The 25,307-nt window shown below is 39.2% G+C and overlaps 1 long non-coding RNA gene across 8 annotated transcripts in view; it reads left to right on the top strand.

The window, feature by feature from the left end:
- LOC122442212 overlaps positions 1 to 20,999 on the top strand; it is a 35,623-nt gene extending 14,624 nt beyond the window's left edge. For 6 of the 8 annotated variants that reach the window (XR_006269573.1, XR_006269571.1, XR_006269585.1 and 3 more), the window contains 3 exons: positions 5,278 to 5,361; positions 6,983 to 7,106; positions 19,925 to 20,999. This is a non-coding gene — a long non-coding RNA (uncharacterized LOC122442212). The remainder of the gene's footprint in view (positions 1 to 5,277; positions 5,362 to 6,982; positions 7,107 to 19,924) is intronic. The other 2 variants (XR_006269572.1, XR_006269587.1) reach the window with 1 other exon arrangement.
- Positions 21,000 to 25,307: the final 4,308 nt, after the last annotated feature.

Below are 25,307 nucleotides of genomic sequence, written 5' to 3'. Positions count from 1 at the left end.
ACAACCTTCTTACCAGAGATCACTGGACCTGAAGCTCTGATTCCAGTGGCTGCAGGGTTTGCCACAGCTTACCACCTTGCTCCTGTTGGTACTTGTCTTTTTGGCAGAAGTTGGTACTTGCCCATTCAGTTCTTTACCCTAAAATATTAGAGGAGAATAAAAATATAAATGTTGTACCAGCTTTTGTGAGCTCTGTTTAATGTTGGGTCCTTTTTTTGGGTGATGATAGGTTTACTTTTTCATTAAACCAGACATCAGTTTTTTTGTGATTTGTTCTGCTGAGACCTCAGATTGCCCCCTCCTGTGGTTCAGCAGGGCAGTCAGGTCCACTCCTGGGCCATCTTGATTTCAACATTGACTTCAACATGAGGTAACATTGTCAACCCTCATTTCCTGATCCAAAATAAAATAATCAATACACCACAGGTTACTTTTTTTTTTGCATCTGCAATATGGTGATTTAAAAGGATTGAAAAGATGGAAATGTAGATTTTAGAAATCATTTTTAAGGTTTTAAAAAATTTCTAGGAGATTATAAAATAGTGTTCCTAGATTTAGCAAATAAAAATACAGGATGCCTGCTCAATTGAATTTGAATTTCAGATAAACAATGAATACTTTTTTTTAGAATGTACCCCATATAGTATTTGGAAATGTTTGTACTAAAACACTTATTCATTGTTTATCTGAAATTCCAATTTAGCTGAGTTCCCTGTATTTTATCTGACAACTCTGTTCCAAAAATATTCAAGGAAATATTCACTGGTAGTTCAGTGGTTCAGACTTGACACTTTCACTGCTGCAGTCCCTTGTCAGGGAACTAAGATTCCCACAAGCCACGTGGTGCAGCCAGAAAAAAAAAAAATATATATATATATATATAAAGAATCAATGTAATAAAAGATAATAATTTTATCTTTTAAAAGGATTTTGGTGTGATTCATTTGATCTTTACTGTCACTGTGAGGGGTAAGTTTTGCTGGGAGGAGTGAGAAGGGGTGTTATTGTTCTTTAATTAGCATACTGTTGAGACTCAGAGAGTAACAGTTTAACAAAGCCATGGATGAACATGCATGAACCTGAATCCAAGTCTTCTGATTCTTAGTCCAGCACTGTTTTTAAAATTTTGAGACTTTTGCAAAATATGAAAAAGCACCAAGGATTAAGATTCAGAAGGACACAGATATTAATAAATAAGAAATCCCACATTCCCACCACCCATCATTGCTGACCCCGGTTTTTCACATTCACGTCTGACTGAGTGACCTTTCCAGCATGGTGCATTACCACGCTGCTCTGAGAAAGCATCATATTTATCCATACCCTCTCATGACCCAGGCGCCTGTGGGTCAATTACTGAGGTCAGAGGGCTAGGCAGGGGGAGGGAGATGGGAAAAACCTAGTAGACATGTTAACTTTGTAGTCTGTTATATTACCTGTGCTTTATGAAATGAGTGTCTCACAGTGGCACTATCATTGTATCTTCATGTATGCTACTGTACTGAGACTTTTGGTTACATTTCATGTAATTCCTGACTCCAGGAAAGGTGCTAGATTCTCTAATTACCGAGTACAGTCCTGGGGAGATTCTGCAACTTTGTAAAAATAAGTCTCTGATCTATGATTTGAGAGTCATATGCCATAGGTTACATTTCAAAGAGCTGGAATTTTTTAGATAGCTACCCTACAGTTGCTATTTATTGTAATTTAAATGTTTTAAAACAGATTGTTATATGTTGGGATGTTTAATAATATGAAAGAATGATATTGTAAATTTGGGAGTAATTGCTTGTTAAGTTAAAGTGAATATGGGGAAAATATTTTCTTGATAATCAATCCTTTACGTTTTCTGACTTAACTTGAGCTGGAAGTCCACAGTGAGCCTGGAACTGTTGATCTGAGGCAGAGTGTTGACGTTTTCCAAAGTCATGTTTGTATTGACTTTGGAGAGGGAAAAAGGAACCATATCATTCAACAGAATTCATTGGGTGCTATTAGGTCCAGATTATATACTTCACTGATTTGAGTTATCATAACTATATGCCAATCATAAGTATATTTGTATAAACTAGATAAACATCTGTGTAGTTTAAATTCATACCTTTCTGGGACTGTTATGGAACTTTTCAGCTAAATGTATTTTCTTTTATAACTTCTGAAATACAGAAAACTAAGGCAAATATTCTTCTTTCAAATGAGTGTCAAGCCATTTCATGTTAATTTTTATGCACATTAGATATTTTTCTGTTTGTATTAAATGCATTAATTTGTTTGGGAAATTAATGGGAAAAAAGTGTTAATGGGAAAAAAGTGTTTTCTAGGTAAGACAACTTTCCTGAGTTTTAAGGTCCTCCATTAGTGATGTAATGTTTGCTGTAGTGTTGAGATTGACCATTCATGCCTCAGTTTCCAAAATTCTCATACCATCTTTTTCTTTTGAATTCAGTGTCAGCACTGGTATTTTCTAGGTGATGCACCTTATCAAAGTAGGAGACTATCAATTTAAATTATGCATATTTTCCCTCTGATTACTTGCAATAAGACACCATCATCATTTCCAATGTTCCCATTCGTTCCAGCACCCATGCTGTTCCACTCTGTGCCAGTGACCAACCCAGTCCCAGAACCATAAACTCCTCCACGTGGTCCCCTACTTCTCCGAGCCCCCTACAATGCCATAGCTTCCTCTGAGGCCTTAATAGACCCATAGCACATCTAACACTTCTCTGCTACCAAAACCCAGAGGAATAAGCCATTGAGTGCAAGAATAGCTCAGGTCAAGGTCAAAGTGTAGCCTCAAAGTCAGTGCTCTATGGAGACTATTGTAGAGCTTTACATGTATGTACCACTGTAACACAAGATTTTTAATGAGAAGTTTTTAAGTATAGTGTTTTTTTTGAGTCAACTTAATTTTTCTACCCCTTAGTTTAGCAATTGATGAGCCACATATACTGAAGCAATGCCTCCTCAGGGTGTTGAGTATATGTGACAGAAAACTATGTGTGAGTGGGAAAAACAGAGAAGTTCATTCTCTCATGGTTTTGCCTTTAGACTATGGTGAATGATCATTTTTTTTTTTGAAGCCCTGCCTTGCAGACACTCTTTTAACAGAGAATCTTTGTTTCCTTCTGACCTTATATTCATATCATTCTCATGCTTTTTAGCCTAGCTCAGGTTTCTCTCTCTTCTTCCATGTAGCTTTTCAAGCCAACTACTAGTCCCTTTCCAGGGGGTACATGTGGAGTAGTGCATACACTTTGGAGTTAAACAGAGCAGTGATTGAGTCCTGGCTTACTGTTTTCCTGCTTGGGTAAATGTTAGTTATCTTCTCTGAGTCTCGGTTTTTTTATTTGTGAAACTTCCAAAAGATGTTAGGAAAATGAATGAAAAACAAGTAATAGTGCCTGGCACTTAGTTGGCACTCAGTAAATCCTCATTCTCTCACTTCTCCCTCTTACTTCCCCACTTTAGCTCACAGTGCTCTCTAACACTCACTTTTACCTAATTATACCACATCTTCATTCAAGAAATATTTATTGCATGCTTAGTGTGTGCCAGGGACTCTTTTTAGACAGTTACAGGCCCTTGATTTTTGGCAATTATCACGCATGCTTCTTGATCAAAGTTCCTTATAAGCTCAACATCTGAGCATGCATTGATTCTAGATATTCATGCACATCTTGAACCTTGAGGAGTTGCCTTTAGACAAAATTGTGGAGTTGTTCAAGTTTGTTGTTGGCATTTCTACTCTTTTCTTTCTTTGCTCTGTCTTCTTGAGGTCAGACTCTCTGCCTTTCATCTGAAGCCATGGGCTATCTTGTGTTTCAACTTTTTTTTTTTTTTCTGTCTAAAGAAAAGATACAATGCTGTTCATTTCAGTTCAGTCACTCAGTCATGTCTGACTCTTTGCAACCCCATGGATTGCAGCATGCCAGGCTTCCCTGTCCATCACCAACTCCCAGAGCTTGCTCAAACTCATGTCCATTGAGTCGGTAATGCCATCTAACCATCTCATCCTCTGTCACTTCCTTCTCCTTTTGCCTTCAGTCTTTCCCAGCATCAGGGTCTTTTTCAGTGAGCCAGTTCTTCACATCAGATGGCCAAAGTATTGAACTTCAGCTTCAGCATCAGTCCTTCCAATGAACATTCAGGACTGATTTCCTTTAGGATTGACTGGTTTGATCTCCTTGCAGTCCAAGGAATTCTCAAAAATCTTCTCCAGCACCACAGTTCAAAAAGCATCAATTCTTCGGCATTCAACTTTCTTTATGGTCCTACTGTGACACCCATACATGACTACTGAAAAAACCATAACTTTGACTAGACGGACCTTTGTTGGCAAAGTAATATCTCTGCTTTTTAATATGCTGTCTAGGTTTGCCAAAGCTGTTCATTTACCATAATAGAAATATAGCTGTATTCACCATGTGTTGTTCCAGGCACTCTTAAGCATTTAGCATTTTGAACTTTTTCTTCAGTTGTAAAATAAGAAATTGCCCCTTGTAATAGGAATTTCAGTTCTTGGTGAGAAGAAGAGAGATTATTTTGGGCAGAAGTCTGTTGAAAAATCACAGTTGACCACTTAAAAGGGCAATTGTTAAGAGTAAGCATTCTTTTAGAATGCATGTAGACCAAAAAGAAGGCACAAAATATTTTATTCCTTATTCTGTGCATAGATCTCTTCTTGCTCTCATGCCCATTTCTCAGACTTCTGTCCCTGGAGCCTGCTCTGAATTTCAGGAAGTTGCCTCTTCTTCAAACTCTCTGTGTCTCTCTCTGACACTTCTTTTTCCTTTCTTATCTCCCAGTCTACCTAAGGTTCCCAGATGCCCATATGTGGAAGCTCAATGCTCTCCTGTTCCCTTGTGCCAGGATCTCCACTTCAGTCCACTGCATCCTATCGCCACAGCATGGGGATTGTTCAGCCTTTTCTATGTCAGCTTCCCATGGCCCTGAGAGCTCATAATTTTGTTACATTTAGGTGTACAGGATGGAGGGGGTGAAAATGCATGGAAAGACAGAAGAGTCTCATCTTTCACCAGGGTTTCAAGAGTAGACACTGATTATTGGGAATTTAGATTATGGACAGTTGTCTTTAAGCATAATATCTATTTCTGTAGCAGAGAGGAGGAACATGTGTTAGAAAACTGTCAATGAAAACACTAATATAGCAGTTTGAGAACCAATAAAATGGGAAAAGAGAAACTAGACATTGTCTGGAGACAAGTAGTAATAGTAATCTATTGCCTTCTATATCCACTTTCCTCCTTTCTCCAGCCTGCTCTCTCCTCTAGGAGATCAGCTGCCCTCTGGCCTTCGTTAGGTTTTCCCAGTGGGGACAAATCAGGAAATTGCAGGAAGGTAAGAGAATGAATTTAGGGTGTTTATTCCCCTGGCATCTCCTCCATGTTGACTGTGACTGTCCATGAAATGCACAGCTCCTCTCCAGGTGGCCCTCTTTATGACTTTCACTTTCTGACTCACTTGCCTTCATCCTTTGGACGTGGGGGTCATAAGCCACACTTTGGCAGATGGTCCTTTTACTAAATTCTTCTAGATTTCCCCTAATTCTACTGCCTAAGTTGTTTCTGCTCAGACTCTGCTGTATAGTAGGACTTGTATAAAGTTTTTGTCCTATAGGAGGTTAATAGGAAAATGAACAATTACAATGCCATGGTTAATAAATACTTATCAAAGTGTACACTCTTTGAGGTAGAAACCAATATTATGCCTGTTTCTCTCTTGACACTTGGCATCGTGCTGGGTGTAAGCAGGCGCTTGCCAGTGTGGAGGTGGAGGCAGGTGTAATGGGTGGGAGAGTGGGGATGGGGTTGAGCAACTGTCCTAGGAGGCTCCAGGTAGGTGTCCCAGTGTAGCTACTCATCACAGTCAGAAACAGACTGGTTGCATTAAACAAAGGAATTTACTAGAAGAATATCAATGGCTTCTAGAGTCAAAGGAAGGCAGGAAAACAGGTTTGGAAGAACTGGGTGCTCTGTAGGGCTAATTTGCTGAAACCGCAACAAAAGTCACACATTAAATACAGGTGGGGCATCCTCATGGACAGCCCTTGGCTTTGGTTTCTTTCTTTTTTTTTTTCAATATAAAATAACTTTTATTTACATAATTTACATCTACAGAATATAACTGCTTTCTTTAGAACAAGAAAATTTACAATGACAGATATTGCTTTTTGTCAAAGACTTCGTTAAGCAAGATAGTATACATGGTGACCTATATTTCAAAAAACATGGTGGTAAGCAGTGGATATTCATATTTTTATCTGTGCCTCAATCATTTACCAACAATTAGGCTTTTAAGTCATCATGTTGATCACTTGCTAAGATATAAGTGATCAGGAGGAAAAGTCAAGAAAAAAATAAAGACCTTTAATCATATCTCTTTGAAAATTTATAAAATACAAATTCTTCACATGATCTTTATATGAGTCAGATTAAACACAGGAGTGAACAAGTCTTTCCCCTTTACAAGGTAAAGACACTGATTTTCTTTCTCTAAGAGTAGTTTTAAGGATATAACTGTAGGAGAATTTAGCTGACTTGATTCTCTAATGCAATGAATGCCCAAAGATAAAATTATCCTTTATACAGTAAGAAGTTACATCTTCCACAAAATTAACTCATTGTAGATGAACAAGAGACAGATGTTAACAAATTTAAAGTGATAGTAAACAAGGGATAAAATCATAGTTTAGCTATGACAACCTAACACCTAAACTAACATGAACTAAAAAAACCTCTTCAGAATATGAAACTTTTAAAATTTATAAAAATGGCATTTAAAATAGCAATGTGATTACAACCATGATTTTTGTAACATATTAATCACATGAAATAAATAAATGCATATCTGTAGAGAATTTCCTTGTAAATCCTCCTTTATGACAAAAAAGTTTAAACTGTAAATTTCACTATAAGGCAATGAATAAGAAATGTTCTAATATGGCTTTGGTTTCTTTAAGGTGGATTGACACAGGTCTCAGAGGAAAGAAAGCATTTTTGGATGCATGTTATATTCACTCTGTGGAAACTTTCTGGGCTTCTTCCTTCCAAGCTTCCTTATAGAAGGCCTGCTCACTGCTGCAGGTAAGGTAGGAAGAAAGAAATAGGTTGAGATCTAATCCTCTGTGGCAACCTGTGTCTTAGAACTAGAGAAAACAGCTCACTTCTCTCTCCCTGGCCTCCTCACTACCCAAAAGGCAGGGTGATGGGGGCAATAGGTGGGAACAATAGTTATGTTACGACAGTCAGCAAGAATTAAGTAACAGTGGAAGATGAGTTCTTCCCCTGAAGAGCTAAGTGTATGTGCAGAGGTGGGGCCAGTTTTGCTGAGTGTGAGAGAGGGTGTGTCCCCACCTTTAGGGAGGAGTAGAAGCAGCAGAACCTACCCAAGTTTCCATCATTGAATGTGGACCTTTGTTTTGCTGCTTTCTTCCTCTCCCACGTCCTCCAGTAACCCTCTGCTGTGCAGTTGCTCCCCAGTACCCTAGAGCCGCAGCCCAGTTGAATTTGTCCTCCTCTGATGGGATCCATTTCCCTTACTTTTCCTTCTTCCTGAAGCTTTTCAGCCTGTGTGGGAACAGGTGTTAAGAGGATAACCATCTGGTTAGTTTAATTCAGTCTAAGGTGTTACTTACCAACAAAGGTGGGTATGGTTGGAGAGACAGTCACCAAAACAACAGTCATAAAAAAATGTATCCTGGTGGCTCAGCCATAAAGAATCTGTCTGCAATGCAGGAGATGCAGGAAATGCAGGTTTGATCCCTGGGTAGGGATGATCCACTGGAGGAGGAAATGGCAACCCACTCCGGTATTCTTGCCTGGAGAGCCCCATGGACAGAGTGGACTGGTGGGCTATGGTTCATGGGGTTGCAAAGAGTCAGACTAGAGAGAAGCAACTAGAGAGAAACCTGGGTGCCGCAACTAAGACCCAGCGCAGCCAAACAAATTAAAAAAATAAATATTAAAAAAGTAAGTGGGGAGACTTCCCTGGTGGTCCAGTGGTTAAGAATCCACCAGCCAGTGCAGAGGACACAAGTGTGATCCCTGATCCAGGAAGATCCCACGTGCCACAGGGCAACTAAGCACATGAGCCACAGCTACTGAAACTTGCATGCCTAGAGTCCATGCTCCACAAGAAAAGCCACTGCAGTGAGAAGCCCACAGACCACAACTAGAGAAAAGCTCATGTGCAGCAATGAAGATCCAGTGGAGCCAAAAATAAGTAAATGTTAAAAAAATGAGTGGGGAAATTTTTTTCTAGGTAGAGACCAGCATACATAAAGAAGGTGTAAACCTACACGACATATTTGAAGAACTGAAAAGTTTGATTTGGCTGGGGCATGAAGTTTGTGTGAATGAGTGCCAAGATATAAGACTGGAAAAATAGATCGGGGCCAGGTGGGGAAGGACTTTTTTTGGGCAAAGAGAGGGACCTTTAATATCATACTAAGGAAATTGGACTTGGTCCCATAGTCAAGGGGTGGATCACTGAAGGTTGCTAAGCAGGGGATGAGCATAATCTTAAGTTTTAGAAAGATAACATTGTTGGCAGTGTACTATATGAACTGGAGTTGAAGCTGGAGGCAAGGAGATGAGAAAGGAGAATTTGCAGGGGTCTGTGGAAGAGGGTGACAGACAACGACAACTTCCAAGAAAGTTGCAGTGGGTTGGTAGGAAGGGGAAGGTAGAAGATAGAAATGGTGACATTTGACTATTGACTAGTTTCAGGTTGATGAAAGAGAGGGAGGGAGCCTTAAATGACAAGCGGTCTCCAGTTTTGGACTTTGGTGGTGGTTTAGTCACTAAGTCGCGTCTGGCTCTTGCGACCCTGTGGACTGTAACCCACCAGGCTCCTCTGTCCATGGGATTTTCCAGGCAAGGATACTGGAGTGGATTGCCATTTACTTCTCCAGGGGATATTCCCAACCCAGGAATCAATCCCAGGTCTCCTGCATTGCAGGCAGATTCTTTTCTGACTGAGCTACGAGGGAAGCTCTGGGGAGTGCTATTAACTAATATGGAAATGTGAAGGAGAAGCAGATTTTGTAGGAAAGATAATGAATCCAGGATAACAAAGATTAGGGATGGAGCTTTGACCAAGAAATTTGATGGAGGACCCAGAATAAAAGGAACCTCAAGGAACTAATATTTAAGGAAAAACAAGAGAGGTTGAAAGATAAAGTGAAAAAGAGAAAACCAAGAAACAGAAGTTTCAAGAGGGAAGGAGAATTTCAAGGAAGAGCGATGGTCAACAAAGTCAAAGAATTTGACAGTTCAGAGCTTCCAAGTAGGACAAGGACTTTCAATATGGCTGCTTTGGGTTCTGGAAAGACCATATAAATACTGGGGAGTGAGTTCTCATAAGGCTGCTAACTAAAATACATATAGATGCTCATTCTTTATAGTTTGTGAATTATATGACCATTTGCTCAGACTAAAGGAAATCTTTAATTTCCTTTAAAAGCAAATTGATAGAAAAATTTAGGTGAGAGTTTAAGGGATCATCCATACTGAGGTGATAGTCAAAGCCTTGAGAACAACTGCATTTTTAAGGTAGAGAAGAGCAGAAGGTTAAGACTGGAAGTTGAGGAAATCCTCAAAATTAGGCTTAGCACAGAGGAAAAGTGAGTACCTGTTAAAGGGAGTGAATAAGAGCGATCTGAAAGGTTGGAAAAGCCTTAGGGAATCACAGCATGGACTGAAGCTTGGGTGATTCACCTGGTGGAGTTTATAGAGCCTCCTGGAAGTTCTGCAGAGAGATCAAGGGGAATGAGGTCTAGAAAAATGTCCGTTATATTGGCCACAAGATCCTTGAAGATCTGAAAGCAAGAATTTTCGGGACAGTTCAGGCCCAGAAGCCAAAGTTCTTGTCACTAGGCAAGGGAAGGATGGTGATGGAATGAAGCCACCTGTGTCTTGTGTTGCTATAGCATGAAGAGTGGGCATAAAAGACCAAAGGATGGTGAGGAGGGGACCAGAGGTGGAGTGAAGACAAGACTGTTGGGTGTAGAATGCACTTGAAAACAGAAGCAAGTAGAATTTTGGAGCTACTTGAGCTTCTGGGAAACAAAACAAGCAAAAAACAAAACAAAACAAAACAAAAAAAACAGAAAAGCAGAACACTGAGGGAGCCGAGAAGTAAGATAACTTAAGATACCTGGAAAAAAAGAGTAATCAAATAATAGTGATCCAAGAGCTAGTGAAGCCTCAGTGATGTAGGAAACCACCTTTTGGATGGTTAATTTAAACTTCATCACAGGAAACTTTTCATAAAGAGAAGATGTGTGGTACCATTAAAAGAATGACTGAAAAAATTCTGTATTTTAGAAGAGTCATTGTGATGAATAGGCATTGAACCTGGAAGATGCGTAGTATTCTCCTTTGTATTTGTAAAATAACAGACTTTATTTTTATATGCCATGAACCTAGAGGCTGCCCTCTGATACTTGAAAGAGGTGGCTACAGCTATAAATATGGATGTGACAGTGAAGTATGCCCATGAACTTGGGAGTAAAGGGAAATATATTTGCCTTCGTAACTGAACTATTAAAACCAAAATATAATCTATCTCTGAGAGTCAACACCTGGGTAAGGAGTGTGGTCGTTAGGGAATATCAAAAGGAGAATTCAGATAAAGTGCCTTTGGCTTCATCTTGGGCAGAGAGATGCTGAATTTGGGCACATGGACAATCCAGTCGCTAGAGAGGAATGGCCGAGTGTGGGGCAAAAATGTTTCACCTGGACTGAGTAGGAGCTGAAGGAAGTGGTCCTCAAACCTCTCTTTGAATCTGTGCTTGTGCAGAAACTTTTTGATTCCTGATTTATTCTACAAAGTATGCCATGGACATCTGAAAGAAATGTCCCTTATTGTTAAAATAAACTAGATTTCTAATCTGTACATTAGTGTTGTATAAATGTAGTCATTGTCAATCTGTCTTCAAGTGCCAGGTCACCTTGGGTATGCTAGTAAAGTCAAGTTTCTGGACATGAAAGACTGAGAAGAACAGATTCTAGGCTGTAGAAAGTTTTTCAAAGTCATTCTTATTTATATCATTTAAAAACCTTCTTGATAATTAGTCTCATGGACAGCCTTCTGTCTCCCTTGTGTATTTCCATATCCTCCGCCACTAGTTTTAGGAATACTGTCAGTAGTCATCACTTTCAACAGTTGGTTGGTAAAGAACATGGAGCTTGTATTCACTCAAGAAATGAATGAAAACATGTAGACTAGAGATGAGAAATACAAAGCATTCTTGTTACCACTCTTCTGTCCTGTATTTGTGCAAACATACTAGTTGATAATGACATTCTTTCCTCATGAACCTAGACTGACCATAGAACTCTTCATAATGACATTAATCCAGAAAATCACAACCAGCAGCCTAGATTAGATCCATGTGGGGTAAAACTCCGCTCTTTCTAGGTTAGATGGCATGTCAGGGATTCTGGCCATCAGAAGTACAGAATTCATCAGGAAAGGATGGAAAGGATGGTTAATCCTTTGAATTTGATGTCATGGAGAAAGCAGATATGCTCTTTGATCAAAAGTCCCTGAATATTTTGACAGAATAGATAAATCGACAGAAATTATCAGAATGAAATTATTTAGACAGTGAATGCATTCACTGCCATGGGGGTGTCAACCAGAAAAGAATTTGCAAGAGACCTTACAGGTGCATCAGTTGTTGTTCAGTTGCTCAGGTGTGTCCCAGTCTTTGTAGCTCCATGGACTGTAGCATGCCAGACTCCTCTGTCCTTCACTAATGCCCAAAGTTTGCTCAAACTCATCCATTGAGTCGGCGATACTATCTAACCATCTCATCCTCTGCTGCCCCCTTCTCCTTTTGCCTTCATTCTTTCCCAGTTTTAGGGTCTTTTCCAGTGAGGTGGCTCTTTGAATCAAGTGGCCAAAGTATTAGAGTTTCAGCTTCAGCATCAGTCCTTCCAATGAATATTCAGGACTGATTTCCTTTAGGACTGACTGATTCGATCTCCTTGCAGTCCAAGGGACTCTACAGAGTCTTTACCAACACCACAGTTCAAAAGCATCAATTCTTCAGGGCTCAGCCTTCTTTATGGTCCAGCTCTCACATCCATACATGACTACTGGAAAAGCCATAGCTTTGACTATACAGGTGGACCTTTGTTGACAAAGTGATGTCTCTGCTTTTCAATATGCTGTCTAGGTTTGTCATCGCTTTCCTTCCAAGGAGCAAGTGTCTTTTCATTTTGTGGCTGCAGTCACCATCCGTAGTGATTTTGGAATCCAAGAAAATGAAATCTGTCACTGCTTCCACTTTTCCACCTTCTATTTGCCATGAAGTGATGGGACCAGATGCCATGATTTTAAGTTTGTTTAATGTTGAGTTTCAAGTCTGCTTTTTCAGTCTCTTCTTTCACCCTCATCAAGAGGCTACTTAGTTCCTCTTCACTTTCTGCCTTTAGAGTGGTATCATCTGCATATCTGAGGTTGTTGATATCTCTCCTCGCAGTCTTGATTTCAGCTTGTGATCATCCAGCCTGGCATTTTGCATGATGTACTCTGCATATAGTGTTTCCCACTTAGTGTTGGTGGTAAAGAACCCTCCTACCAATGCAGAAGACTTAAGAGACACTGGTTCGATCCTTGGGTCAGAAAGATCCCCTCGAGGAGGGCATGGCAGCCCACTCCAGTATTCTTGCCTGGAGTATCCCTTGGACAGAGAAGCATGACGGGCTGTAATCCATAAGGTTGCAAAGAGTCAGACATGATTGAAATGACTTGGCATGCATGTACTTTGCATATAAGTTAAATAAACAGGGTGACAATATACAGCCTTGTACTCCTTTCCCAGTTTGAATCAGTCAGATGTTCTGTGTCGTGTTCTAACTGTTGCTTCTTGACCTGAACACAGGTTTCTCAGGAAACAGATAAGGTGGTCTGGTACTCCCATCTTTTTAAGAGTTTTTCAGTTTGTTGTGATCCACACAGTCAAAGGCTTTAACATAGTCAATTAAGCAGAAGTAGATTTTTTTCTGGAACTCCCTTGCTTTCTCCAGGATCCAACTAATGTTGGCAATTTGACCTCTGGTTCCTCTGCCTCTTTGAAGTCATCCCCAGGTTTTAAATCCTAGCTCTTCCTCTTACTGGGAATGTAGCAAGTTAAGCCTTAGTATCTTCATATGAGAAGTCATTTCCATTTCCTGAGTTTGAGACTACCAATTCAGATAGCACATAAAAAGCGTTTGCGAATGAGATCCTCACAAATGTTAGCTCCCTTCTTGCTTCTCTTGTTTAAAATATTCAACAATGAGCTACCTCATCAGAACTACCTTATCAGATCTCTCCAGTCTCTACTTGAATATTTCTAGTGAAGTGAAGCTCATCGTTTCACAAGATATTCAATTTTGATCTGCTCTAATTACTTATGGCTCAGAGGTTAAAGCGTCTGCCTGCAATGCAGGAGACCCGGATTAGATCCCTGAGTCGGGAAGATCCCCTGGAGAAGGAAATGGCAATCCACTCCAGTATTCTTGCCTGGAGAATCCCATGGAGGGAGGAGCCTGGTAGGCTACAGTCCTTGGGGTCGCAGAGTCGGACACGACTGAGCGACTTGGGCTTCCCTGGTGGCTCAGAGGTTAAAGCATCTGCCCGCAATGCGAGAGACCTGGGTTTGATCCCTGGGTCGGGAAGATCCCCTGGAGAAGGAAATGGCAATCCACTCCAGTATTCTTGCCTGGAGAATCCCATGGACGGAGGAGCCTGGTGGGCTACAGTCCACGGGGTCGAGAAGAGTAGGACACGACTAAGCGACTTCACTTCACTTCACTTCACTTCAATTACTTAAAAGTCTGTCTTTATATTGAATGGAAATCTGCCACACAATATAACTTGCTTTGCCACATAGAACTTAGCTTTGGAGTCTTTTTGATATTTGAAGAGGAATACTCAACTCTTTTAAAATATTTTCCTTTCTAAGCTATAGGGTCACCAGTCCATTCAGTTCTTCCTAAATGACACTTCCATTATCTCTAGGTTGCCATAACTTGGATCACTTCCAAATTTGCAGGATTTATCTGGCCTTTTTGTTTTTTTCTAGCTCTAGCATTAGTTCTAGGAATATATATATATATATATATGTATATATATATATATATAAATACAGTGCAGAATTTCTTATTTTAAATCTATAAATTTAGATTTCTATTAAATCTATAGAAATTATTTAAACTTAATAACTAATAACTAATCAGTAGTAACAAAATTCTCCTCCTCATGGTTTCAGGGCTTTCAGAATGGCTCAAGTGCCTTGAACACATTTTAATGGAAGCTTGTTTAACTCACTTTTTGGGTTCACCCCCTTTTCTTGGGTGTGGGACCAAGGCTTGTCCCTTAGATATTTCTGATTGTGGTGTTGACTAACTAGTTGGTTCCTAAACTGTAATTATCTTCCTCCTTCAATTAAAATTACATTTCTATATTACAAAATGGGCTATTGCAAAATCTAACAATGCACATTGGATTTTTATTTCCCTCTAAGCAACTTTTCCTGACAATACGTATTTTTTCTCTGGATTGTTCAACTGTTAAGTGCTGAGGAGGACATTCTTCCTAACAAAGATCAATCAGTGGGCACTTTGCAGTATTGTTTTTTTTTGGTTTTCCTGTGTCCTCACTTGCTGTTGTGTAGTAATTCAAATACACGATTATTTCCAGCTTAGAGAATTTTGAGAGACTCATGAACTAGAGCCATACTGATGTGACAGCATAATTGGTGCCAATGAAACATTCAGTCATCATATGCTTTTATTTTAAAATGTGCCAAATGATGGACTTGATTAATAGTTTATGCAAGATATTAATTCCCCAACCAGGGATCAAACCCTGTGTCCTCTGCAGTAGAAGCACAGAGTCCTAACCACTGGACCACCAGGGAATTCTCCCTTGATGAATAGTTTTAGTTGAAATTTATCCAATACTTTCCCCCAAATTTTTAAATTATTTTGACATTGTGTAAACTGAGTATGATGTTTCTAAGCATCACTTCAACCAACATGTATTTGGCATACCTACATTCTGCCAGACCCTGCCTCAGTGCTGGGTATTTATTTCTAGATTACCAACAATACATGGTCCTGCCTTTGAAGAGGAATCAGACACACACAGTCAGTCAGTCAGTTCAGTTGCTCAGTCTTGTCTGACTCTTTGTGACCCCGTGAACTGCAGCACGCCAGGCCTCCCTGTCCATCACCAACTCCCGGAGTTTACTCAAACTAATGTCCATTGAGTCAGGGATACCATCCAACCATCTCATCCTCTGTCATCCCCTTCTCTTCCTGCCTTCAATCTTTCCCAGCATCAGGGTCTTTTCAAATGAGTCAGTTCTTTGCATCAGGTGGCCAAAGTATTGGAGTTTCAGCTTCAACATCAGTCCTTCCAATGAATATTCAGGACTGATTTACTTTAGGATGGACTGGTTGGATCTCCTTGCAGTCCAAGGGACTCTCAACAGTCTTTCCCATCAGGAAGCTTCTGTAAGCCTCTTATCCTTCTCCATCAGAGGGCAGACAGACTGAAAACCACAATATGAAAATTGGTTAGAAAACTAACCAATCTGATCAGATGGACCACAGCCTTGTCTAACTCAATGAAACTATGAGCCATGCCGTGTAGGGCCACCCAAGACGAAGAACCGGTCATGGTGGAGAGTTATGAAAAAATGTGGTCCACTGGAGAAGGGAATGGCAAACCACTTCAGTATTATTGTCTTGAGACGCACACAACTCTTTTAAAAATAAAGTTCAGATCACCATGGTCAAAGAACATGGGTTCTCAGAAGATCACTTAGTCTTGTGAGAAAGCATAGCAACCTGTTCCTGCCAACCCACTTCCAGTTAACACCACACACTGAGATTTTATATACTCATCTAGGCTCTGCTCAAATGCTTCTTTCACCAAAAGAGTGGCCCTAGTCCTCGTGCCCCAGCCCTCTTCCAAACTTCTCTGGTCCCTCATCTGCACTTTCTCTCATAACCAAGTCTCTTTATACCTCAAGGTAAGGTTATTTGCATGTATGTCTGTGTTTGCTCACAAGACTGGGAGGTGACTGTGGATCAGATCACGAACTCCTTATTGCCAAATTCAGACTGAAATTGAAGAAAGTGGGGAAAACCACTAGACCATTCAGGTATGACCTAAATCAAATCCCTTATGACTATACAGTGGAAGTGAGAAATAGATTTAAGGGACTAGACTTGATAGACAGAGTGCCTGATGAACTATGGATGGAGGTTCGTGACATTGTACAGAAGACAGGGATCAAGACCATCCCCATGGAAAAGAAATGCAAAAAGGCAAAATGGTTGTCTGAGGAGGCCTTACAAATAGCTGTGAAAAGAAGGGAAGCGAAAAGCAAAGGAGAAAAGGAAAGATATTCCCATTTGAATGCAGAGTTCTAAAGAATAGCAAGGAGAGATAAGAAAGCCTTCCTCAGCGATCAATGCAAAGAAATAGAGGAAAATAACAGAATGGGAAAGACTAGAAATCTCTTCAAGATAATTAGAGATACCAAGGGAACATTTCATGCAAAGATGGGTTCGATAAAGGACAGAAATGCTATGGACCTAACAGAAGCAGAAGATATTAAGAAGAGGTGGCAAGAATACACAGAAGAACTGTACAAAAAAGATCTTCACGACCCAGATAATCATGATGGTGTGATCACTCACCTAGAGCCAGACATCCTGGAATGTGAAGTCAGGTAAGGCCTTAGAAAGCATCACTATGAACAAAGCTAGTGGAGGTGATGGAATTCCAGTTGAGCTATTTCAAATCCTGAAAGATGATGCTGTGAAAGTGCTGCACTCAATATGCCAGCAAATTTGGAAAACTCAGCAGTGGCCAGAGGACTAGAAAAGGTCAGTTTTCATTCCAATCCCAAAGAAAGGCAATGCCAAAGGATGCTCAAACTACCACACAATTGCACTCATCTCACACGCTAGTAAAGTAATGCTTAAAATTCTCCAAGCCAGGCTTCAGCAATATGTGAACCGTCCAGATGTTCAAGCTGGTTTTAGAAAAGGCAGAGGAACCAGAGATCATATTGCCAACATCCACTGGATCATGGAAAAAGCAAGAGAGTTCCAGAAAAACATGTATTTCTGCTTTATTGACTATGCCAAAGCCGTTGACTGTGTGGATCACAATAAACTGGAAAATTCTGAAAGAGATGGGAATACGAGACCACCTGACCTGCCTCTTGAGAAACCTAGATGCAGGTCAGGAAGCAACAGTTAGAACTGGACATGGAACAACAGACTGGTTCCAAATAGGAAAAGGAGTACGTCAAGGCTGTATATTGTCACCCTGCTTATTTAACTTATATGCAGAGTACATCATGAGAAATGCTGGGCTGGAAGAAGCACAAATTGGAATCAAGATTGCCAGGAGAAATATTAATAACCTCAGATATGCAGATGACGCCACCCTTATGGCAGAAAGTGAAGAGAAACTAAAAAGCCTCTTGATGAAAGTGAAGGAGGAGAGTGAAAAAGTTTGCTTAAAGCTCAACATTCAGAAAACTAAGATCATGGCATCTGGTCCCATCACTTCAGGGAAATAGATGGGGAAACAGTGGAAGCAGTGGCTGACTTTATTTTTTTGGGCTCCAAAATCACTGCAGATGGTGATTGCAGCCATGAAATTAAAAGATGCTTACTCCTTGGAAGGAAAGTTATGACCAACCTAGACAGCATGTTAAAAAGCAGAGACATTACTTTGCCAACAAAGGTCCGTCTAGTCAAGGCTATGCTTTTTCCAGTAGTCATGTATGGATGTGAGAGTTGGACTGTGAAGAAAGCTGAGCACCGAAAAATTGATGCTTTTGAACTATGGTGTTGGAGAAGACTCTTGAGAGTCGCTTGGACTGCAAGGAGAGCCAACCAGTCCATCCCAAAGGAGATTAGTCCTGGGTGTTCACTGGAAGGACTGATGCTGAAGCTAAAACTCCAGTACTTTGGCCACCTCATGCAGAGTTGACTCATCGGAAAAGACCCTGATGCTGGGAGGAGTTGGGGGCAGGAGGAGAAGGGGACGACAGAGGATGAGATGGCTGGATGGCATCACTGACTCAATGGACATGAGTTTGAGTAAACTCGGGAGTTGGTGACGGACAGGGAGGCCTGGTGTGCTGCGATTCATGGGGTCGCAAAGAGTCGGACACGACTGAGCGACTGAACTGACTGACTGACTTCCATAATGTCCAATAAATGTTAGTTTGATTGAGAGAAAAGTCTATTTTAGGTAGAACACCTTGATTAACTAAGGGAGAACAAGTTCTATTTTGGTTTTGATTGCCAGGAGTTTTAAAATTTTAGACTCAGTATTTTTTTCATGGAAAACTAGTCTTCTGTAAGTTTCTTCAAGAAAATTCAGTTCTAGTTTGTATCCATAGTTTGTGGATTTCCTATGTACAGATCACAGTCTCATGATTACTAAGGGGTTTCTGAGGTTGCTTCTACATATGAATGTTAATGGATACATATTTTTTTTTCTTATAAAGACTTCATAGAAATCAAGTAACTCTATTTTGTGAAAACAACTCCTAGTGCTCTTTAGACAGATGGGAAAAAGTCCTCAGATTAGTTTGCTTAAAAAGTCATGAATTAAAAGACTGCTCATTGAAACTGAAGGCAACTTTCTACTGAGTCATCAGAAGCAATGTATTGAGCAATATGATCTGTATCAATATGTCTTATGAAATTGCCAAGTTAGGAGTTGTATATTTTAGATAAAAAATTTATGTCTCCACTGAGTGTCAAGTATCTTTAAAGTTTTCTGAAAATATTAATAGAATCCAATCAATTTCTCAGTAAAAGGCAAACAACATTAAAAAAATTTTTTAATGTGACTTTTTATTCTGAGACTTTACTTGGGTTCCCAGAGACTATGCGAAGAGCTTTCCTCGTTCTGATAATTATCACTTTAGCTCTGGAGTTTATGGCGGCTGGATTATGATTCCCTTTAGGGGACTGATGCAAGCAGTTTCTTAATGGTGTTTCGGCCCCTGACAACATGATTCCTTTAAGGAGAGTGCAATAAGTGGGATTTGTATCCATGTGACTCATGCATTTAAAAAAATAAAGGAACCAGAATCGATAGATTCAAATTAAATATATTCAGAGCATCCTCTTAATGCCACCTATGTAATGGCAACAACTTATTCTCTGTGCATTGATGATCCTTTGTTTGCATTTTGTAAGTGTTGTATATTTATTCTGTATTTTGCAATCTGTTGTATGTGTGCAAAGCATTGCATTTACACAGGATTTTTCTAAAAGTTATTCTATGCTTGTCAGAAAAACAACAACAACAACAACAAAACAAACAGACACGTAAGATTTTGAATGATAATCCCCAGGAGCCCTGAAGTTTTCCTCAGCCTGTTTTCTATGCTCTGTATTTACTTGTTGAATGAATGAATAAATAAAGTGATGGATTCAGGAGACATGGAACTTGACCCAGTGGAAAAACTGCAGTTGAAGGATTTTTAGACCAATGTTGATGGTGGGATAACTTTACTTGAATTATTTAGCTAAAGTTCCATTTGAGATGCAAAAGTTTGTTGAAATAGTGCTTTCCTATTTGGTGATTTTTCTTACCAAAACAAACATAAATTAAGTGACCCCAAACACCCTAAATGGAGATAAATTATAATGATGCTATAAGATGTCAGGATATATGTGTATCTAGCAAGTGTCTTGTGATGCATATTACCCATTTTGGGGATGGAATTTTGCATGATTTAAGTTTTCAGGGTCCCATTGGTTGGAAAGTGCAGCTAATCAAGAAATCATTGTGGAACCTGTTGCTCGAGCTTTGTATCATGGGAGTTACAATATTGTATTTTCCTTTAACTCCTCAGATCATCTTCTATTTGCTGTGTATCCTGGAGGTGACAGATAATGCCGATAATGATGACTAAAATGTTCACTGGCTTCTCCCTACTGAGACCTGCCTTCCCCTAGAGCTGTTCTCACCTTCCCACTGGTTAACATTCAGGTATCCTTGCTCATTTCAACTCTACAAGCTGTAAAAACACCTGACAGAGTCACGTAGGAGAGGGAGAGATTCCACTGCAGGCTTCAGTGGGGAACTGAGTCAAATTCTCCCACCTTCATGTCACCCCTTGGAAGACTTTTCCTTCCCTTCAGCCTCTGACTCATAAAACAGGAAAACCAAACTTTATTGTTCTGCTTTATCTCTAACACCACTGTCCAATGAACTCTGTATTAGTATGGATCTAAATCTAATCTGTGCTTTTTGTTTCAGGATTATCTCTTGATTAGATGCTGATTGTATATGTTTGTTTTTTAAATAATGATGAAAATTTATCTTAAGCCTACTCAGTCATTTATTAGGTAAGATAGAGAAGTTAGACATCAAAATTGCTCTATTCAGAACCAGCACATAAGACTGTTTAAAATGAGTGTTGGATAAAAATAACTTAAAGTACCTTGGAGTTACTTTTACATAATGAAACATGTAATATAAAATGTAATTAAATATTTAAGAGTATCATAGTTTTAAAATATGCCCTCAAAATATCTGTTTAACTTATCAAACCCATAAAATGAATGAGGAGGTGTCGTATCTTCTAGGAAGAGTTAACTAAGTCTCTCACACTTTAAAAAAATAATCAGCTTGTACCAACAGTGGAGCAATGTCGCTTCTGCCAATTAAAAATGGTGATGACTCTCTTTATTCCATTTATGCTTATGCAGCAAAGAAAAACAATGTGTGAAACCTTATCGTGCATTTACGTTTAGTTCATAAAAACTGAGATTATTGTCACTAGATTATGTAAAGACTTACCTATAATTGGTGCTAAATAAATATTTATTGAATGAATACACAAATGAATACAGGATGCCTCATTTAAACATTTAGTTTAAATGTTTTTAAACTGAACATTTAAAAAAATAAATATTATACTTCAACTGGTTGTGTGTGTGTGTGTGTTCAGTCGCTCAGTCGTGTCTGACCCTTTGCAGCCTCATGGACTGTAGTCAGGCTCTTCCATCCATGGAATTTTCCAGCCAAGAATACTGGAGCGGGTTGCCTTTCCCTACTGCAAGAGATCTTCCTGACCCAGGGATCCAACCCGCGTCTCTTGTGTCTCCTGCGTTAGCAGGCAGGTTCTTTACAACCTTAAGCAATTTTTAAAAATCGCATGATATTTTCAAGTAAATGAAATATTTCAAAATGGATATACTTTCCTCAGCAGAAACTTCATGTATATGTAATTTTAGGAAGTGGTTTACAAGAGGATAACTAAAATAAATATATTCTGACCAGTCAAGTTCATAATACCCTGTGCTTACAGTGTTTTTCCTGAGAATTCCAAATGCTAGGCTAATGTGATTATATGTGCTATTCTTTTTGTCTTTTCTAGAAGGTGAATCATCTCAAGTTGAGTAACTTGTTTTGAGTAAAATAATGACTCACTGAATGAAGCCTGAAATACCATCCAGCTTCTGGTAGATCCCCCTACCTCTGTGTGGACTATTTTATTTACAAGTCTCCTTCTAAAGTCTATTTCCATGATTCTGAAAAAATTGCATTTCTTTAAGAATATATGCATTGTGAAACATAAGCAATAGCATCTTTCAGCAACTGAAAATTCACAGGTAATTGAATTTGAAGGAAGATCAGAGTGTAAAAAGGCTGGTGGCCCTATGTTTGCATTCTATAGAGTTTACATATTTACTCTGAAATTTGCATTCTATGGTATATGTGTAAAGCATTGCATTTACTCAGGATTTTCTAAAAGTTATACCATGCATGTTAAAGGAAAAAAAAAAAAAAACCACCCTGAAAATTGTGACAATCCCTTGGAGTCCTAAGGTTTTCCTCAGCGTCTTTTCTGTGTCCTCTACTTGTAGAACCCTTCCGTTCAATCTGAGCAGCGGTGTTAAAATTAGTGTCTTATAATTCTGACATGATTTGTAGCTTACAATGCTCTTTCACAGAAATTGGTCTTTTTGATGCTCACAACAGCTTGTGATGTAGGGAGGATAAATATTATTATACCAATATGTCCTGTTAGAAAATTTGACCTTTTAGCAATCAGCTAAGGAGAAATACTTCAGGTGAAAAAGAAGATTGCACATTTCTTTTTTGAGATTGAAATTGTTTGGGAGTTAGCATGAAGAGAAGGAAAAGAATGAATAAGTCTCGTGGTCTGAAAGAAAATCTGTAAATTAATTTCTTTAGTTACAGAGTGACTTTGTTTCTTCTTTCTATGATAACAACAATTATCATTTAGTCAATGCTTATTCTGTGGAATGAGAATTAACTCACTGAATCCTCATAACCATCATGGTACTATTGTTGCCTTGATTTTTACAGACCAAAGAACTGAAGACCAGAAGGGTAAATAAGACCACTGAAAAGTAGCAGAGCTGGAGCACAAACCCAGGCGTCAGCTTCTGCATCTGTGTTCTTAATGACTGTACTCAGTGGTGAGCAGGTTTAAGCCAGCTCTCCAGCAGAATACATAAGTAGAGCCCAAGGCCCATAGTGTAGATATTCCCATTATGACCAATTTCAGGTTGTTGCTGTTTAGCCGCTAAGTCGTGTCTGACTCTTTTTCAAACCCATGGACTCTAGCCTGCCAGGCTCCTCTGTTCATGGGATTTCCCAGGCAAGAATACTGGAATGGGTTGCCATTTCCTTCTGAGGGGGATCTTCCTGACCCAGGAATTGGATCCAATGGTTTAATAACCAGCTTGTGAAATTGCTGAATATTTATTGATCAGCACTTAAGAGCAGGTACAAGCCTGCCCTAGTACATCATCAATTATCCTACATGGTGCTTTCAACACAGACTAATTACTACTGTTGTTTAAACATCAGCTTTGAAATATGATTTACATACAATAAAATGTACCCATTTTATGTGTACTATTTGAAGATTTTTGACAAATAGATATACCATCTTCATAATCAAGATACAGAACATTTCCATTAGTCTTAAATGTTCTCTTGTGACCCTTCCTAGTTAACCAGTTAATCTTCACTCCACCACCCATTTCAGCTCTGGCAACAACTGATCTGTTTTTTTTCCTTTTTGCCACACAATATGAAGGATCTTACTTCCCTGACTGACCAGGGATTGAAACCGTGCCCCCTGCAGTGGAAACATGGAGACTTAACCAGTAAACCACCACTGTGGATCTGTTCTATGTCATTGTAGATTAGTTATTTTTCCCCCTAGAATTTCATATAAATGGAATCATATGGTATGTATTGTGTCTAGCTTCTTTTGTTCAGTATGACAGTCTTAAAATTCAGCTATGGTGTTTTTGTGTCCGTTCGTATCTATGGGTAAGTTGTATTCTATTGTATGTATGTACCATAATTTATGCATTCACCAGGTGATTATTTTTCAACTGTGAATTCTGATCATAAAAAGTCCTTTTATAAGTATGTTGCTGAATGTTGCAGCCATAGCTTTTATTAAAAATAGTGATGGAGAGAATATATTTAATAATGGTTTTTAGTTTGATGTTGAATTTATGATACTAATATTAAGCAATGATATTTTAATCTTAGATCCAGTACCAAGATTTAAGAAACACTTACTACCTCATTAAAAAGTCTTTTACTTAAGTATATGAATATAGGTTTTAATTTGATGTTTGGATATATTTTTAAAAGACTGAGTAGTTCAGACTGGCTGTTTGGTTCTCTACCCTGTAAATAATGACTAGCTTTCCTTTTATACTTTATGCCTTATAGAATTTGCCTCCTTACCGGTAGACTTTTTGAAAACTAATACCACTTATTTAAATAAGAAAGCTTTAATTTATTAAGTTGATAATTTTAAACAGACTTACTTTTTTCCTTCTCTTCTCTCTCTTTCTTAAGCAAACAAATTCCAAACCCGTTTTGTAGTATTCAACATATCTCAGTCAGTCAGTTCAGTCACTCAGTCATGTCCGACTCTTTGAGACCTCATGGACTGCAGCACAACAGGCTTCCCCGTCCATCACCAACTCCTGGAGCTTGCTCAAATTCATGTTTATTGAGTCAGTGGTGCCATCCAACCATCTCATTCTCTGTCCCCTTTTCCTCCTGCCTTCAGTCTTTCCCAGCATCAGGGTCGTTTCCAGTGAGTCAGTTTTTCGCATCAGGTGGCCGAAGTATTTGAGTTTCAGCTTCAGCATCAGTCCCTCCAATGAATATTCAGGACTGATTTCCTTTAGGATTGACTGATTTGATCTCCTTGCAGTCCAAGGGACTCTGAAGAGTCTTTTCCAACACCACAGTTCAAAAGCATCAATTCTTCAGCACTCAGGTTTCTTTATGGTCCAACTCTCACATCCATACGTGACTACTGGAAAAACCATAGCTTTGACTAGATGGACCTTTGTCAGCAAAGTAATGTCTCTACTTTTTAATATGATGTCTAGGTTGGTAATATCTTTTCTTCCAAGGAGTGAATGTCTTTTAATTTCAAGACTGCAGTCACCATCAGCAGTGATTTTGGAGCCCAAAAAAATAAAGTCTGTCACTGTTTCCCCATCTATTTGCCGTGAAGTGATGGGAGTGGATGCCATGATCTTAGCTTTTTGAATGTTGAGTTTTAAGCTAACTTTTCCACTCTCTTCTTTCATCCTCATCAGGAGGTTCTTCAGTTCCTCTTGCTTTCTGCTGCAAGGGTGATGTCATCTGCATATCTGAGGTTATTGATATTTCTCCCGGAAATCTTGATTCCAGCTTGTGCTTCACCCAGCCTGGCATTTCTCATGGTGTACTCTGCATATAAGTTAAATAAGCAGGGTGACAATATACAGCCTTGATGTATTTCTTTCCCAATTTGGAACTGGTCCATTGTTCCATGTCTGGTTCTAACTGTTGCTTCTTGACCTGCATACAGATTTCTCAGGAGGCGAGTAAGGTGGTCTGGTATTTCCATCTCTTTAAGAATTTCCCCCAGTTTGTTGTGATCCACACAAAGGCTTTGGTGTAGTCAATAAAGTAGAAGTAGATGTTTTTCTGGAACTCTCTTGCTTTTTCAATGATCCAACGGATGTTGGCAATTTGATCTCTGGTTCCTCTGTCTTTTCTAAATCCAGATTGAACATCTGGAAGTTCTCGGTTCACATACTGTTGAAAGCTTGCTTGGAGAATTTTGAGCATTACTTTGCTAGCGTGTGACATATCACATATCTCAAGTGGCTTAAAAAGCAAGATTAATTTTTTAAAATCTCATATCCTGAGATTCCAGTAGGTGGCACTCT

This window comes from Cervus canadensis, chromosome 1 (assembly GCF_019320065.1).
Source record: "Cervus canadensis isolate Bull #8, Minnesota chromosome 1, ASM1932006v1, whole genome shotgun sequence".
NCBI lineage: Eukaryota > Metazoa > Chordata > Mammalia > Artiodactyla > Cervidae > Cervus > Cervus canadensis.
Note: the sequence above shows the minus strand (reverse complement) of the source record. Positions and strands in the feature narration are given on the sequence as shown.